Source organism: Equus asinus, chromosome 3, assembly GCF_041296235.1.
Source record: "Equus asinus isolate D_3611 breed Donkey chromosome 3, EquAss-T2T_v2, whole genome shotgun sequence".
NCBI lineage: Eukaryota > Metazoa > Chordata > Mammalia > Perissodactyla > Equidae > Equus > Equus asinus.
Genome location: NC_091792.1, coordinates 47,298,287 through 47,310,732, shown reverse-complemented (window position 1 = coordinate 47,310,732; position 12,446 = coordinate 47,298,287).

Here is a 12,446-nt window from a genome sequence, read left to right as displayed (position 1 = left end):
ATATTTTGAAATCGTCCACATTTTAAAGTATAATAATTACTTTGCATTATGTATTTTTGAAAAAAAATAGATTGGCTAATAAAATGATATTTGTAATTTAAATGCATCCCTAAATCACTTTGTTAGTATGATATAACATATTATGAAATAGTGTTTTTTAGGTTTTTTAAGTTTTAATAAGAGCCCTAAAGATACAATATTGGGACCCCTTAAAATTACTTTGCACAAATTTTACAAGATTTATGTGTACAAATATATGGTTAATACACCTAGAGGGAGTTAAAAAGAAGCATAAACTTGAACTTGTATCTTTATTCATTAACTTGGACTCTATATACTTTGATATAAAAATAATTCATTTTATCATAGAAACGAAAGAGTTGTAGCTGGTTTTATAACATCATTTAAAGGAAAAAGAAAAAAATGCGGATTTTTAACTAAGTATTTTAAAAGTAATTGAAAAATTTGCCAAGTCTTTTTGCTATGGTATGTTCCTTTTAGATTTCTGATTTCAGATGTTGAATTTAAATATTTAATGATGGTTGTAAGGATATTATGCTCGGTTTTATTTATAGTGAATGTGAATAAAAATCTGGACTCGAATGGACTTGAATTTGCAAGAAACAGAACTTTATTTTTTGCTGTTGTTGTTGCTTTTAGTTGCCCTTTTAAGAGTACAGTCAATGAGTTTTAAAAATGTATAGAGTTATGTCACCACCACCACCAAGATAAAGAACATTTTCATCACCCTAAAAAGTTTCCTAGTGCCTCTTTAAAGCAAGTCCCCTCCTAACTTCCCCAGCCCCTAGCAACCACTCCTTTGATTTCCGTTCATGTAGTTGTGACTTACTGTAAAATCAAATAGATGGAATCACATTGGATATAGTTTTAATGACTGGCTTCTTTGACCTTTCGTAATGCTTTTGAGTTTCATTGATGCCATTACATATACAAGTAGTACATTTTTTCAATCATTGAGTCGTTCCATTATATGGATATACCAGAATTTTTTCTCCATTCAAGAGTTGATGGAAATTTGTGATGTTTTCAGATTGTAGTAATTTTGCATAAAGCTGCTATAAACGTTTGTACTTAAGTCTTTGTGCAGATAAATGTTTTTATTCCTCTTGGGAAAATCTTAGTAATGAAATTTACAGATTTTATTGTAAGAACAAGTTTACTTTTATATAAAATTGCGTATTGTTTTCCAAAGTGGCTGTATAATCTTGCATTCCCACAAAAAAACTGCGTGAGAGTTTCACTTGTTCTTCATCCTCACCTACACTTGGTTATTATCAGTCTTTTCAATTTTAATCATTCTATTAGGTATTTTGTCATATCTAATTGAGATATAAATGTGCATTTCCTTAAATAATGAAGGTGTTAAGCCTTTTAAAAATGTTTTTACATGTCATCCGTGTGTCTTTGTTAGTAAAGTGTCTATTCACATCTTTTGCCCATTTGTAGTGAATTGTTTATCTTTTTTCTGGGCGTTTAATGAGAGTTTTCTGTACATTCTGGACCCAGGTCCTGTATTAAATTTGTATTTTGTAGACATTTTATCTTAGGTTTTCCACTTTCATAACAACGAATCAAAAAGAGCAGATTATTGTTTTAATTTTGATAAAGTCTAATCTATCAAATTTTACATTTGATTTGTGCTTTTTTATCATATCTAAAAATTGTTTGCCTAATCCAAAATTGCCAAATTTTCTATTATATTTTCTTGTAGAAGATTAACATTATTGGATCTCACATTTATTTCTTTTTTACTATTTTTTTTATTGTGGTAACATTGGTTTATAACATTTTATAAATTTTAGGTGTACATCATTATATTTCAATTTCTGTGTAGATTACATCATGTTCACCACCCAAAGACTAGTTGTAATCCATCACCACACACATGTGCCTAATCACCCCTTTCACACCTCTCCCTTCCCCCTTCCCCTCTGGTAACCACAAATCCAATCTCTGCTTTGTTTCTTTGTTTGTTGTTGTTTTTATCTTCTATTTATAAGTGACATGATATGGTATTTGACTTTTGCCCCCTGACTTGTTTCACTTAGCATAATACCCTTAAGGTCCATCCATGTTGTCACAAATGGCCACATTTCATCCCTTTTTATGGCTGAGTAGTATTCGATTGTGTATGTAACACATCTTCTTTATCCATTTGTCCCTTGATGGGCACCTAGGTTGCTTCCAAGTCTTGGCTGTTGTGAACAATGCTGCAGTATACATAGGGGCACATATATCTTTATGCATTTCTGTTTTCGTGTTCTTTGGATAAATACTCAGCAGTGGGATAGCTGGATTGCATGGTAGTTTTCGTCTTAATTTTTGGAGGAATATCCATACTTTCTTCCATAGTGGCTGCACCAGTTTACACTCCCACCAGCAGTAAATGAGAGTTCCCTTTTCTCCACATCCTCTCCAACACTTATTTCCTGTCTTCTTAATTATAGTTATTCTGATGTGTGTGGGGTGATATCTCAGTGTAGTTTTGATCTGTATTTCCCTAATGTTGAACATCTTTTCATGTGTCAGTTGGCCATCTGTATATCTTCTTTGGAGAAATGTCTGTTCAAATCTTTTGCATATTTTTTAATTGGGTGGTAAGTTTTTTTGTTGTTGAGATGTGTGAGTTCTTCCAGTATTTTAGATATTAACCCCTTATCAGATATATGGTTTGCAAATATCTTCTCCAAAATTTTTAGGTTGTCTTTTCATTTTGTTGATGGTTTCCTTTGCTGTGCAGAAGCTTTTTAGTTTGATGTAGTCTCATTTGTTTATTTTTTTCTATTTTTCCATTGCCCAGTCAGACATGGTACTTGAAAATATTTTGTTAAGGCCAATGTCAAAGAGTGTCTCAACTATGTTTTCTTATAGAAGTTTCAAGGTTTCAGGTCCTACATTCAAGTTTTTAATCCATTTTGAGTTAATTTTTGTGTATGATGAAAGATAATAGTCTTTCATTCTTTTGCATGTGGCTGTCCAGTTTTCCAAACCTCATTTATTAAAGAGACTTTCCTTTCTCCATTGTATGTTCTTTGCTACCTTGTCAAAAATTAAGTGTCCATAGATGTGTGGGCTAATTTCTAGGTTCTTGATTCTGTTCCATTGATCTGTGTGTCTGTTTTTTGCTAGTTCCATGCTGTTTTGATTACTATAGCTTTGTAGTATATTTTGAAGTCAGGGAGTGTGATAACTCCAGCGTTGTTCATTTTTCTCAGGATTCCTTTGACTATTCATGGTCTTTTGTTGTTCCATGTAAATCTTAGGATTCTTTGTTCTATTTCTGTGAAAAGTGTTGTTGGAACTTTGAGAGGGATTGCATTGAATCTGTAGATTGTCTTATGGAGCATGGACATTTTATCTATGTTAATTCTTCCAATCCAAGAGCACAGAATATCTTTCTACTTTTTTGTGTCTTATTTTATTTCTTTTGAGAATGTTATATAGTTTCAGTGTACAGGGCTTTCACTTCTTTGGTTAAGTTTATCCCTAGGTATTTTATTCTTTTTGTTGCAATTATAAATGGGATTGTATTCTTAATTTCTCTTTCTGCTACTTTGTTGTTAGTGTATAGAAACACAACTGGTTTTTGTGTGTTGATTTTGTATCCTGCAACTTTACCACGTTCATTTATTATTTCTAAGTTTTTTGGTGGATTCTTTAGGGTTATCTCTATATAGAATCATGTCTTCCCTTCCAATTAGGATCCCTTTTATTCCTTTTTCTTGCCTAATTGCTCTGGCTAGGATTTCCAATACTATGTTAAATAAGAGTGGTGAAAGTGGGCACACTTGTCTGTTCCTTTAAGTGCACTGTTAGATTGTTTATTTGAGATTTTTCTTTGTTGTGGAGGTAAGCCTGTATTGCTATAAACTTCCCTATTAGAACCGCTTTTATTGTATCCCATAAATTTTGGCATGTTGAATTTTCATTTTCATCAGTCACCAGGCATTTTTTTATTTCTCCTTTTTGATTTCTTTGTTGACCCAATCGTTGTTCAGTAGCATTTTGTTTAATCTCCACATATTTGTGGCTTTTCCAATTTTCTTCCTGTAGTTCATTTCTAGTTTCATACCATTGTATTCATAAAAGATGCTTGGTATTATTTCAGTATTCTTAAATTTATTGAGACATGTTTTGTAGCCTAATATGTGAACTATCCTGGAGAATGTTCCACGTTCATTTGAAAAAGATGTATATTCTGCAGTTTATGGTTGCAAAATATCTACTAAGTCCAACTGGTCTCTTGTGTCACTTGAGGTCAATGTTTCCTTATTGATCTTCTGTTTAGGTGATGTATCCATTGGTGTATGTGGACTGTTAAAGTCTCCTACTATTATGGTGTTACTGTCTATTTCTCCTTTTATGTCTGTTAATAATTGTTTTATTCATTTAGGTGCACCTATGTTGGGTGCATAGCTATTTACAAGTGTTATGTCCTCTTGTTAGATTGTTCCCTTTATCATTATGTAATGCCCTTCTTTGTCTCTTGTTACAGTTTTCATTTTAAAGCCTATTTTGTCTGATGTAACTATTGTTACTGCAGCTTTCTTTTCACTGCCATTTGCATAGGATCTCTTTTTCCATCTCTTCACTTTGAATTTGTGAGTGTTTTTAGATCTGAAATGTGTCTCTTGTATGTAGCATATAGATGAGTGTTTATTTTTACCAATTGGCCACCCTATGTCTTTTGATTACAGCCTTTACTCCCTTGACGTTTAAAGTAGATATTGATAAGAATGTACTTATTGTCATTTTGTCACCTTTTTCTGGATGTTTTAGAATTTCTCTGTTCCTTTCTTTTTCTCTTGCTCTCTTCCCTTTTAGTGTGATAGCTTTCTTTAGTATTATGTTTGTGTTCCTTTCTCTTAATTATTTGTGTATTTTTTATAAGTTTCTTGTTTCTGATTACGATGAGGTTCATATATAATAACCTATGTATATAGCAATCTATATTAAGTTGATGATCTCTTTAGTTTGACCTCTCACTAAAAGCTCTACTCTTTTACTTCCCTCCTCCTACATTTTATGTTTTTGATATCATATCTAACCTTTTATTTTTTTGTGCATATGTATCCATTACCTTCTATCTTGGAAATAGAAAATTTTAGTACTTTTGTCTTCTGACCTTCACATTAGCTTCATAGGTGATTGATCTGCTACCTTTACTGTATCTTTGCCTTTACGAGTGATTTTGTTGCTTTTTAAAATGATTTTCTTATTCCTATTTGTAGTCTTCTCTTTTCCACCTACAGAAGACCCTGTGGCATTTCTTGTAAAGCTAGTTTCTTGGTGATAAACATCTTTAGTTTTTTCTTGTCTGGGAAACTGTTTATCTCTCCTTCCATTCTGAATGATAACCTTGCTGGGTAGAGTATTCTTAGCCGTAGGTATTTTCCTTTCAGTACTTTAAATATATTGTGCCACTCCCTTCTAGTCTGTAAGATTTCTACTGAGAGCCTTATGGGGCTTCTTTTGTATGTAAGTTTTTGCCTTTATCTTGCGGTTTGTAGGATTCTCTCTTTATCTTTAATTCCTGACTTTTTAATTATACTGTGTCTTGATGTGGGCCTCTTTGGGTTTATCTGGTTGGGTGCTCTCTGTGCTTCCTGTGCCTGGATGTCTATTTCCTACCTTATGTTAGGAAAGTTTTCAGCTATTATTTCTTCAAATAGATTCTCTGCCCCTTTGTCTCTCTCTTGTCTTTCTGGGAAATGTGTAACATGGATGTTAGTGCACTTGATATTGTCCCAGAGATCCCTTAGACTCTCCTCATTCTTTTTCATTCCTTTTTTTTCTGTTCAGCTTGGATGATTTCCTCTAGTCTTTCATCCAGCTCACTGACCTGTTCTTCTGTATCATCTACTCTGTTATTGAGGCCCTTTAGTAAGTTTTTCATTTCCAGTATTGTAATCCTCATTTCTGATTGGTTCTTTTCTATATTTTCCAACTCATTGTTGAAGTTCTCGCTGAGTTCATCCATTCTTCTCCCAAGATCAGTGAACATATTTATGACTTTTTGTTTGCACTCTTTTTCAGATAGATTGTTTATTTCTGTTTCATTTAGGTCTTTTTCTGAGGTTTTGTCCTGTTCCCTTACTTGGAACATATTCTTTTGTCTCCTCATTTTTCCTTTTTCTCCATAATTATATCTATGTCTTAGGTGTGTCAGCTCTGTCTCCTGATCTTGGAGAGGAGGACTTATGTAAGAGATGCTTTATGAGGCCCAATAGTGTGACTCCCTCTTTTCACCAGTTCCAAAGTTTACAGAAGTGTCCCCTGTGTGGGCTACATGTTTCCTTCTATTATGCCAGAATTTCTCTTGCTATAGGTGCCTGGGGAGGCTATACTGTCCCCCTGGGCGGCTGGTTGTAATACTCAGCTGTGTGTGGCTGCTGTAGACTTTCAGTCACTTTATTGTGCATGGGGAGCCCCAGCACAGTTGGCTGCAAGGTCTAATGACACATTCTTCTTGCAGTTTTCCTCCTAAGTCAGTAGACCCCCAGTGCGGCTGGTCATTATACTCAGGAGCTTACAATTGCTGTGGGTCTCCCATCTGCAAGGCTGTTGTTAGCTCTCTCAGGGCTTCAGCTGTGTGAAGCTGGCCCCAGGCATAGGAGCATCCAATTGTTTCAGGTTTTGGAAGGTGGAGTCTGTCCCCTATATGAGTGTTTGAGAAGCACAAGTCCTCTGCAGCTGAGAAGTTCCCTCACCCACAGGATCCCACACACCATCAACACAGTGCTGCTCCATGTGCACACCCCAACACACTGAAGTGGACCAAATCACTGCACCAATGCAGGCCTGCCCCTCCCATGTGCCCTGCCCTGCTGAGGAAGACCAACTAGCCCAGTTGCAGAGGTTCCAGGCACTGGAGGTAGAGTGCATAGGTTCCAGGCACTCCACATATGTGGGCCCACAAGTTGCCATAGGACTTGCTGTTGTGTGTGGCCAGTCCCTCTGGTGGGCTGCCTGCCCTGGCTGAGCTGGATTAAATTGGTGCTCTAGTGGGTACCGCAATCCTCTGTGCGAACAAGCCAGGGGGAGAACTCCAATGGCATCTGCCAGCATCTGTGTCAGCACACCTGTACTAGGGCACAGTAATGGCTGCCATCAATGTCTCAATCCTTGGAGCGATCTCACCTCTCACTGAGATGCACCCAGAGCCTATCAGGTGAGTCTCTTTTCACCCAAGGACTGTGAACCTTTCTTTCTGCTGATTTTCTAAAAATGGGTGAATTCATGCATGGGTCCTTTAAGAGCAGGCTTTTTTTCACTTATATCTGATAGCTCTTCTGTTGTAGTTAATAGCCAGCCAAACCAGGTATTATGACCCTTGTCTCTGTTGTGCTAAGTCCAAAAGCTGCTTATTGCTGTAATTCTCCCCTCCTCAGATCCCCAGCTCCTCCAGGGAAGGCTGTGTACCTTAAGATTGCTCCTGGCCAGCCGTGAGGTGCCCTAGCTCAGAAATGGCTTTTTTGTCTCCAGAAAGGAATTATTGCCTCTTCCACCTCAGTGAGCACTGTCCCTTGTTGTGGAGATTATTTTTATCCAGTTTTCTGTTCTCTCTTAGGTGTAATTGTTCAAAGAGTAGTTGTAAATTCATTGTGTCCATGGCACAAGGTGAGTTCAGAGTCCACTTATTTCTGTGTGTTGATTTTATAAACTGTAACTTTACTGAATTCATTGATTAGTTACAACAGTTTTTTGTTTGAGTTTTTAGGGTTTCTATATTAAAGATTATATCATTTGCAAATAATTACAATTTAACTTCTTGCATATACAGTCAACTAACATTTGGCAAAGGATAGTCCCCAAGAATACTCAATGGGGAAAGGATAGTCTCTTCAAATAATCAAGTTGGGAAAACTGGATAATTACATGCAGAAAAATGAAATTGGACCCCTAGTCTATACCACTCACAAAAATTAACTTCAAATGGATTAAAGGCTTAAAAATAAGGCCTGATATAATAAAAACTGTAGGACAGAACAAAGGGAAGAAGGTTCTTCACATTGACCTTAAAGATGATTTTCTGGATATGACACCAAAAGCAGAAGCCACTAAAGCAAAAATCAACAAGTGGAACTACATCAAATTAAAAATCTTCTGCATAACAAAAAGAAACAACCAACAAAATGAGAGGGCAACCTACAGAATGGACAAAAATATTTGCCAACCATATATTGGATAATGAGTTAATATCCAAAATATACAAAGAACTCTTGCAACTCAAAGCAAAAAAATTGAAAAATTATGACTAAAAAATCGGCTGAGGAACTGAATGGACATTTTTCCAAATAAGACATAAAAATGTCCACCAGACACATGAAAAGGTTCTCTGCATCACTAGTTATTAGAGAAATGTAAATCAAAAACACAATGAGATATCACCCCACTTATTAGAATGGCTATCATCAAGAAGACAAGAGATAACAAGGGTTGGCAAGGATGTGAAGAAAAGGGAACTCTCATGCACTGTTGGTGGGAATGTAAATTGGTTCAGCCAATATGGAAATCAGTATAGAAGTTCCTCAAAAAAATTAAAAATAGAACTACCAAATGATCCAACAATCCCAGTTCTGGGGATATATCCAAAGGAAATGAAAACATGATGTGTAAAAGATATCTGCACTCCCATTTTTATTGTAGCATTATACACAATAGTCAAGGTATGGAAACAAGCTTAGTGTCCACCAACAGATGAATGGATAAAGAAGATGTCAGATATGTGTATACACATACACACACACACATACACAATGCAATATTATTTAGCCATGAGAAAGAAAGAAATCCTCCCATTTGCAACAACATGGATAGACCTTGAAGGCCATCTTTATGCTGAGGTAAGTCAGATGGAGAAAGACAAATACTGTATTATATCACTTTTATGTGACATCTGAAAAAAGCTGAAAGAGTAGAAACAGAGAGTATAATGGTGGTTCCCAGGGACTGGGGAGTGGGTAAATTAGGGAGATAGTGGTCAAAGTGTACAAACTTGCAACTAGAAAATGTGCAAGTTCTGGAGATCTAATGCGCAGCATAGTGATTATAGTTAATAATACTACATTATATACTGCAAAGTTACTAAAAGAGTAGATCTTAAATGTTCTCAACACAAGAAATGATAATTATGTGAAGTGATATTGGTGTTAACTAATGCTATGGTGATAATCATATTGCAATATATAAATGTATCAAATTAACACATTGTGCCTCTTACACTTATGCAATGTTATATGTCAACTATATCTCAAAAAATAATCTTGTAGCATAAGTCTTTCAACTTTGCTTTTATTATTTTCTTTTACTTTTTTTTTTCCAAATTGACTTAGCTATTTCAAGTCTGTCTTTTTTTAAAGATTGGCACCTGAGCTAACATCTATTGCCAATATTCTTCTTTTTTCTTCTTCTTCTTCTCCCCAAAGCTCCCTGTACATAGTTGCATATTCTAGTTGTAGGTCCTTCTTGTTGTGCTATGTGGGACGCTGCCTCAGCGTGGCTTGATGAGTGGTGCTAGGTCTGCGCCCAGGATCCAAAACAGTGAATCCCCAGGAGGCCGAAGTGGAGTGCATGGACTTAACTGCTACACCACAGGGCAAGCCCCTTCTAGTCTCTTATTTAAAAGACATCATGAACTCAATTGTGGGTTTAATCTCAGTCCTCTGTGGTGACTTACCATCCTCCTCACTGTTTTGTAGGAATTTTGGAAAGTGAATGCGTGGATATCTGGTTGATGAATTATTTATCCACCAAACCTGTCACTGAAATGACATTGTTTTTCATGAGCCAACAAAGACATTGTGCTCTAAGGCCTATATGCTACTTTCTACCTTTGCCTGGGTCAAAGTGCAGAGACCAATTAATTTATTGTCCAAGCTCTGACACTTGATAGAACGAAAAGGGCACTAGTAGTACCTAAGTCAGAACAACAGGCATAAATTTGGACTTGTCAAACGAAACAAGAACTATGTTGAGCAAGTCAGGATGCATGGTCATGATAGGTAGGTGTCCTTCTCTGGACCTCTAGACCTGGGAATATCAGGACATCTCTCTCATATATGGCCAACTCCAGGGATTTATTCTTGAGAAATTAGGTCAACATGCTCTTCTCTTTCTGGGAAATACATATTCGTCTCTCTCTTTTCTCTTTTCTTCTCCTTCCTTTTGGACAAATACTTTAAAATTTTATACTACATCCTCTTTTGTATCTTTTCTGTCAAATGCTATCACTAATGCTAAATTTTGACTTCTTCCGTGATGACATCACTAATTTTTCACACTCTAATTCAGTATTATTTTTTGTTGAAAATTCCTCTCTTTGCATGTGTAGTAACTTCCATCTGCTTTAAATTAAATTTATTAAATTAAAATTATTCTTAAATTAAATTATTCTCTAATTTTTTCCCTATATATTTTTTTGATTCTATGGTAGAATAGTACAGAAAATTTCTCTTATACTTCTTCAGCAAACTTTGAAGCATTGATCCTATATGTTAGTTGCTCAATAAATGCTTTTTTGTTTTCTATTTGAATTGGCACAGTAATAGCATGTTTAGAAATTGTTGCCTGTTACCAATAAAGTCTTTGGATATATATGTGGAAAACGAGGTTAAGAAAGGATCAATTTTATAATTTTGTTGTCTATGTGTGGCAAAAACCTTGTTATATGTGGCAATGTGGGAAGATAGGAGGCCTTTTCTGGTTATTTTACAATTAGAAATTCATTTGCTTGGCTATTATTTAGCATCACTGAGAATAAATATTGATGTCTTGTAAAATTCAGATGTTGAGCAAAGTTGTGTCTCAATGATATAAGAGAAAATAAGAAATGTAATAGTTTTATAATTAAAAAAAGGATGTTGGGGATCAGTCTGGTGGTGTAGTGGTTAAGTTCACTCACTCTGCTTTGGCAGCCTGGGCTTCACAGGTTTGGATCCCAGGCACAGATCTACACACTCCTCATTAAGCCATGCTGTGGCGGCATCCCACATACAAAAAATAGAGGAAGATTGGTACAGATGTAAGCACAGAGACAATCTTCCTCACTAAAAAAAAATTTAAAAATATAAACAGAGAAAAGATGTGAGTAGGTGTTTCTATTAGTTCTTCCTCTATTGTCGCAGGTGTGTTTATTCATTATTTCAGAATAATTATCACCACTTTCTATGGCTTCCCACTATCAATATGTGTTCCTGGTTACTAGGTGTCTGTGAGAGAGTGTTTGTGATAAATCATTCCTTTTTCTGAGACACAAAAACCAAATCAGTCTTTCTGTCATCCATATCATTATTTACTGAAGACAAAATTTTATACTAAGAGTCAAAGAACTGTCTAATGTAGTTTCAGTATGGATATTCCTAATGGAAGGAAATAAATGTTGCAAACCAATGAGGGGAGAAGGACATTAACCACCAAACTTGTTTTAGCTGTTGTCCAGCTTTGTTACAAGTATTACTCAAAAATTATTATCCATTTGGTGCCAGAGAAGCTTTCAAAACTCGATTGTCTTGCATTATTCTCAGTGGGTCCTATTTCCACTCTTTTTTTTCTCTATTTTGAACAAAAAACATACTGCAAAGTTTAAAGGATTTTACAGTGAAAATTCTTATATCTACCTTAGCATTTTTCTGTAGTTGCTTTATCACATATCTGCCCATCAACCCAATCTTCTGTCAATAAACATGGTTTATTTGTGTTGCAACTCAAAGCAAATTGTTGATAGAGGTCCATTTCCCCCTAAATTCAACATAGATATTTTTAAATTCAGTTCAATGTTTGTTTACAGGCTTTTAAGTGGAAGTTACATTAAATGAAAGGCACAAATCTTAATTGCACATTACCTCATTCTTGACAAGAGCTTATACCTGTGTAATCCTGGCCCCGTCATAAGCTAGATTCTTTTAAAAAGCTAGTTAACTTGGGTAGCAACATGTATAACAGACAAAATAGACTTTAAAACAGAAATGTAACAAGAGACAAAGACAAGCACTACATAATGAAAAAGGGAACAATCCAACAAGAAAATATAACACTTGTAAATATCTATGCACCCAACATAGGAGTAACTTGATAATCCTCAAATACGACCAATCAAGAACAAAAGAGAGAACAAAAAATACCAATATCAGCAAGTAAAGAGGAGAAACCATAAAAGATTCTTTAGACGTTAAATGATAATAAAGGAATATTATGAGCTTTATTCTAATTAATTTAACAACTCAGATGAAATGGGTAAATTCCTCAATAAAACACAACTTACCCAAACTGATACAGATATAAGTAGAAATTCTAAGTAGCAAAATAGATTTAAGAAAATTGAATTTGTAATAAAAACATTCCCACAAAAAGCCTCAAGCCCAAGATATTTTCACTGGCAAATCCTATCAAATATTTAAGGAGTGATTATCAATGTGAAACAAGCA